The following is a 7,013-nucleotide window of genomic DNA, read 5'->3' as shown; positions in this document are numbered from 1 at the left end:
GGGGTGCGCCGCCTGTATTTACCTAGCCTCGGTGGGGTGGCGCAGGCGGCCCTGGGGTGGGGAGAGACGGCAGGTTTTCGTAGCCCCTCTAGCCTTCAGCTGACCTTGAACAAATTACCTAACCCCACCCTGCTCGTCCTCGTCAGTAAAAGTGGGATCAGACTACCTAGTTCCTAAGGCTGTTGCAGAATGAATGAAACGTCCCGTTGCTGCCCTCAGAATAAAACCCAAACCTCTAACCATGGCCTGCAAAGCCCTGCAAGATCCGGCCACTGCCTGCCGGTGGCCCTGGCCTCTGCTTTTCTGCTTCTCGGTCCCCGTGCTTCAGCCACACTGGCCCTCACGTCTGTTCCTTTCACACGCCTCACTCACCCCCACTTAAGGGCCTTCTGTCGCCTTCATCACTGTAACCCCTGTGACCAAAACTGTACCTGAAACATGGGCACCTAAATGATTTTTGAGTGAATGCTTTGGCGGTGGAGCCTGGTCTTGAGAGGCTCCATCCACACGTCCTATCTTTCCTCCTTCTGTATTACCTAGGGCACTAGGAACACCCCCTAGTGTTTTCTAACCTCTTCCAACCTCCCTCTACCCTCCATCTCCATCATTCTTTCCAAACTCACCTCTGGCAAACCTGGCCTACTCCAGCCCTCTCCCCAACCCTGCACCCAAGCAAGTTGTGTACACTGCGTTTACTCCATCTTGTTGCCCCTACAATTTCGCTGGCTCTTTTAGTGTGTGTCTACACTGAACCCAAAGTGTTAGCACTTAGAGAACAGGTAGAGACCTGTATCTTGACTCTATGGAGGCTACTCATGCCCAGAACCAGCAGGTCCCAGGAGATGTTTTCTGGTGATAATGGTGCCTTCTGTGAATTAAGCAATCTTTCCTAAATGGAGCCTGAGTGAAGGTAAGTTAAAGGGCAAGCAGCCCTCAAAGGAAGGGGCCTGAGAAATCCTGCAGGGAGAGACGTCTTCTGGCCAAAGGGAAGTTAAGAGTTTCTCTCGTTTTAATCCCCAACGAGTGAAAAACCTCCCTGTCAACTGAGAGGGTTATGGGAAAACCTTACTTCTCTATATATGCCTCACTTCTCTTAGGAAAAGTGAGGTCAGAAACATGTATCTCTTAAATAATAGGCAGATTCTGAGGACTGTAATGCTTTTCAGCTAGATTGAAGACTCAAAAAAAAAATTATTCTGGTGTTGAAATTGCTAGTTTGCACTGCTGTTTCAATCATTAGAGAATTCCTTTGTCTTTTTGTTGTTTCAAATGCTTTTGAAACATTGTTCAGATAACTATACAACACATAAAACAGTTGTTATTGTGAAATTTAAAGATGACTTGGAAATTGAATCAGTTGTTTATACATGCTTTGGAAGTAAGCTCAACTGAGCATTTCTTTAAAGTGCATTGTATTTTTAAAAACTACCATCAGGGACTTCCCTGGTGGCGCAGTGGTTAAGAATCCACCTGCGAATGCAGGGGACACGGGTTTGATCCCTGATCCAGGAAGATCCCACATGCCGCGGAGCAACTAAGCCCCTGCACCACAACTAACTGAGCTGGTGCGCCTCGAGAGCCCGTGCTCTGCAACAAGCGAAGCCACCACCATGAGAAGCCTGCGCACCACGATGAAGAGTAGCCCCAACTAGAGAAAGCCCGCGCGCAGCAACGAAGACCCAACACAGCCAAAACTATAAATGAAAAAAAAAACACAAAAAACTACCATCAAAACCTCACGTTGAAATGATGGTGTTAAAGCAGCTATCCCACTGTTCTTTTTTTCCCTTCCAACAAAACTAAACATACTGTATCACTTTGTTGTTTTGTTAACTTTTCCTTCCACAGACAGAGTGGAGGTGACTGGGCTGGTGGGGAATAGAGCAGAGGGTCTGCTCAGAGAGCCTGCAAATAAGGCACATATGTGAAAGCTGCTAAGAGAGTACACCTTTATTTTTTAATTTTTTTTTTTTTTTTTGCCATGCTAAGCAGCTTGTGGGATCTTAGTTCCCTGACTAGGGATTGAACCCGGCCCCCCGGCAGTGAACGCGCAGAGTCCTAACCACTGGACCACCAGGGAATTCCCGAGAGTACATCTTAAAAGTTCTCATCACAAGAAAAAGTAACTGTGGATGGTGGTGGATGTCACATCTCAGTAACTATGGCTTCTCCTTTTCTCCAATTATCCCCTATTTCCAGACCTTTTGTTCAGAAGGGTCAGGTGTGAGTGACGAGGCATTTTTACAAAATTTACAAAGACCCATTACTCTGGCCACCGTGGCACATGTATTTGTTTCCCATCGTTGCTGAAATAAATTACCACAGACTTCGTGGCTTAAAACATCACACATTTATTGTCTTACAGTTCTGGGGGTCAGAGGTCTGAAATAGTTTCCACTGATCTGAAACCAAAGTGTCTGCAGGGCCACATTCCTTCTAGGGGAGAATCCCTTTTGATGTCTTTCCCAGTTTCTAGAACTGCATTCCTTACATTTCTTAGTTCATGGCTTCTTCCTCATCTTCAAATCCAGTATTTTAGCAGCGTCTTCAAATCTCTCTCTTTGTCCTTCTATTCCCATTATAGTATTGCCCTCTGCTGTAAACTCTGTCTCTACCTCCCTCTTATAAGGACACTTGGGATTACATTTAGTGCCCACTGGGATAATCCAGGATAATCTCCCCATCTGAAGATTCTTAACTTAATATCTGCAAAATCCCCTTCACAGGTTCCAAGGATTAGGACCCAGAAATCTTGGGGCCACTGTCTAGCCTGCCACAGCAAGTGTGAGCCACTATAGGGGAGCTGGAGAGAGCAGTGTCCTCAGTCACATGATCTAGAACCACATCAATCCAACAAGAGAATCCTGATGGCTGGGCCAGAATTAAGCTGGAATTCTCTAGGCTCCCTTTTGGCTGGGCTGTACTCAAGAGAGTCTACCAGCCAGGCTGGCCTAGGGTAGCTATTAGGGGAAAGAAAAGAAATGCCATAACAACAAGTGGTCAGGGCAGACTCTGATTTTCAAAATAAGTCTAGAAAGCCTCCCATCCCTTTCATCCTGATCATTACCCAAGAGATGGTCAAACCAAGAAGGGACAGCCACATTCAGTGACCAGGCTGCCTTACTACAGTGTGTGGACCAGAAGGAAGTGAGGGAAGTAGAGCTGACTTGTAAGAGGTCATTCCAGTGCGTGGTACCCAGATGCTGTGGGTGGTACGGAGTGTGGAATGTCCATCCAACACCTTGACTATTGGCCCCCGGTGAGTGGCTTTTGTAACAGAAGGTGCATCAATATCAGACTGTAGAGGATCTGCAAAGCCTAAAACATAACACAGTTTCAAGGGCTATAATGACGTGGCCTGAGTCAGCCGACTGGCCTGGAACAGGGGCACCAGCATCAAGAGAGCCCATAGCAGGTGTTAAAGGTTTGTTGGAGTCAATTTACCAGGAACAGGAGGGAGCTTCTGGGCGGTGCAGGCTTGATCAACAGCCAGGGAGTCTTAGAGACCAGGTCCCCACTCTGGGCATCCACATGAATGACCCATCTGTCAGATAGGACCAAGGTGTGATTCCATAGTTTACCGCCCCAAGGGTGTGTCTTTAATTCTCCATATTTGTCCTCTTCCAAGTGAACCAAGCAGCCAGGCCATTGGCTAGTAGCCCAAGTCAGTAAAATGTAATAAGGTTCATCAAGGGGAGTGCTGGCCAGACTCAGGATGAGAATGGCCTTGACTTCTGCCCATGGTGACATGCACTTTCGGTTTTACGTAGCTGGCCATGAGGCTGGATGGCAGTGGCCACCTAACGCACCCATCAGGTTTCACCTTGGCTAAGTCATCAGTGAACCAAGGCCGGGGCATTTAGGGGAAACTGTGACACTTGAGGGCCCCAGAATCAGGACCTTGTTTCAGGTGGTTTCTCCCAAGGTAAGTAGCTGCCACTTTTTCATGTAAAATCTCTCAAGGGCCAGGCTGACTGCGCTTTTAAATATACCATTTCTATTTGACTTAGTGAGACCTTTTAGGCTCTTCCCATCTTGTTAACTGTCAGGTTCCACTTGACTCATCCGAAAATGGGGTATCAAGCTGGAGAGCTACAAAGCCTCCTGGGTCTGGAGTTCTTCAGTGGCAGAGGTACCTTGTGGCTACGTCAGCAGGTGGCGCTGTTGCAGTGAGAGGGGCCTCTCTGAGAGCACAGGCAGCAATCCCGTTTTTAAGAAAAGCTGTGATTTCCCTTTCTTGCTTCACAGTCTTTATTGTTTCTGTTGGACCATCGGAGGTGGAAGGAAGGAGGGTTGAGGAGTGATCTCCGTGTTCCACTGTCACCCTCTACATACAGCAGTCCCTGAATGGGAAAATCCCCTCTAACACTTAAGGGGCTGGAAAAGTGCAAGCATATAAACCATCAGTTCCTGCTACGTATACAGGTGCAGAAGCATCAGTTGAATTCAGACACCTCTTCCCCTACAGGAACAAGGACCAAGAAATCTAACACATCTGCCAGGGGCAACAATAACCACCAGCAGGAGACCCCACTAATCCTCCAGCTGAGCTGCAGGGCAGTGGGGAAAGCTAACCTGCAGGGCACGGTGGAGGCGGCAGGGGGGAAACTGAACCCTCAGGCTTCTCCTTCTTGGGCCTCGCACTCCAGGGTCAGCACCCACGCTTCACTGCTGTCCCTTCCCTTGCATGGAGGGTTGGTACCTCCTGGCCTCCTGTAAATGCCCCAGCCCAGGTGGCCCCTTTCTTTCTGCACCCATGCATGTTGTTGCATTTCACCCTGCAGTCCTTAGGACCTTGCCCACCCCTGTGCCGAGCACCCTGACCTGACTACCAGGAGCCAGGTACTGCGGCTGGGTTGTGAGCCCAGCCCAGCAGATACTCAGGCCACTGGCTTAGGCAGCAATGGCATAAGCCAGTGGCCTGAAAGGTGACCTGTCCGGACACCCTTGCCTTGCACAGAGGGGTGATGACTCACAAGGCCACCATGACTGCCCCCTCCAAACCCACATTGATGAAAACAAGTGGCCTTGTTATTGGGCTGGGGCTGCACAGGCCCCCTGGGTCACTTGTGGCAGCCCCCCATGTGGCGGGAAGAGAGGACGAGCTGGCCAGTTTCAGTTCATAGAATCCTATGGTTCTGGCCTCGAGTACGCTCCTGGAACACACAACGGTCTGAGCCCTTTATCCAGGAAGATAAGCCAAGAGAGGATACACATTCACCCTTCATTCAGGCCTGGAGGTGGCCAGAAGAGTTTAATCTAGAAATAAAGCATCATTAATTTTCTAATTGATTAAAGCTCTGTGGGGGTAACTAAGATAAATTTGCCCACATGTCTCTCCCCTGGGAGTTACAATCCAGAAAAAGAGAGTGACTAGTATTCAAATGTTGCAGGGAACTAGAAGACTCTGAGTGGATCCCAACGTAGTGAAGGTCAAAAAATTATCATCTCTTCTAGTCCTCTGGGTCCCTCATTCTGGGCGTTTTAATCCTTTGCCAAGCGCTCTTGGTTTAACCTCTGTGAAATCTCCCATATACCAACCTCCTTCTCCCCGTTTCTGACGACGCCACCCTAAAACCACACAGCCTGCTGGCCATCCAAGTGCCGAGGAGTCTCTGATCACCTGTAACTCGTCCCAGGCACCCAGGCTGGGCACCTGGTCGGAAGCCCCTTTTTCCTCAACCCTGACCCCTCCACTCTCACCCTGCCTCCTGCTTACCAGGAAATAAAGGTTCTTTGGTACAACGTCGACTTCCTGATCTCTAACAATCCTAGCGGGTATATACATCTCTCTCCGTCTCCTCACCTGGAGTTTCAGAGGATGAATCTTACCTGGAGTTTCATCGGAACATCTTGCAGGAGCCAGTCACGACTCGAGGGCTACAGGCAGGCCTTACTGGAACAAGCAGCGGCCGTGGAGATAAACTGAAGGGCCGCAGTCAAGTGTGGCGGCCCCTGGGAGATGTCCTGCCGGGCGCGGGTGCAGGACGCCCGCCCTCCACCCACGGGAAGCAGACAGACTCTGGGTTCCAGCCCAGCCATAGCCGTTCATAGCATGTGCCATCCAGGGAATCTGGCTACTTATCCAAAATTGAAAACTTCATTTGCAAAAAACCCATATGAATTTTTGCCACAGCTGAAAATAACTGACAAGTGAGCTGACCTCCCAACAGAGGCCTTCCTGTCCTGTGGCCACCAATGGGACTCACTCCTGGATGTAAAAGCACATTATCTCCCCTCCTCTGGCCTCAGAGAAGCCTTCAGTACGGACAAGAAACGGTGGCTGAGACTCCTAACTAATCCTGGGGTCCTGTGCGCATGCGCATGAGTAAGCGGAGTGGGCTCGTAGAGAGGAGAATGGAATCGACCCACAGAGGAGGAAGCTGGGTCAGATCGCTTAGGGAGTGCCTGCTTCCCTTAAAGTTCCTTGAGTTCCCAACTCTGAGAAGGATCCTGCCTTCGGATTCTGCGTGCTGTCCGGGGCCCTTCATCACCCTCCTTCCCCTTCTTTGCACGAGTTACTCTGGAGAGGCTAAATTACACGCGCGATGAAGCACCGGATTGCAGCGCTGACACCTCCCTGAGGCCGGGAACTTCCAGTTACTGAGCAGGAAACGCTTACAGCTGGATGCCCCAGAGCCGCTGTTGCCCTGGGCTGTGCGGTGTAAAGTGGTGATCCAACGGGATTAGCACAGCAGTTCTGACCAAAAGACAGGATTAAGGGGGCTCTCTTATTCCAGGGATGTGAAGAAAAAATGCCAACCCCGTACAGAATCTTAGGGCACTTGATGTAAAGGTGAAAGAGAACTATAGAATCATGCATCCGTTTCCAATAACCACTAAAAACTAGAGTGCCCCTCTAATTCAGTTTGGGGTCCAGGTGGATCCCCTAAGAATGCACAGAGCTGGAATAGAAGGACATCCAGATGTCCTGTCTGTCCCTCTCCAGAGCTTCAAGCCTGCTCCCTCCCACTGTCCCGGATGCCCAAGTACTTAGACCCTGTATTTTTTTT

The sequence above is a fragment of the Neophocaena asiaeorientalis genome, unplaced genomic scaffold, assembly GCF_003031525.2.
Source record: "Neophocaena asiaeorientalis asiaeorientalis breed wild unplaced genomic scaffold, Neophocaena_asiaeorientalis_V1.1 scaffold461, whole genome shotgun sequence".
Classification (NCBI taxonomy): domain Eukaryota; kingdom Metazoa; phylum Chordata; class Mammalia; order Artiodactyla; family Phocoenidae; genus Neophocaena; species Neophocaena asiaeorientalis.
Note: the sequence above shows the minus strand (reverse complement) of the source record.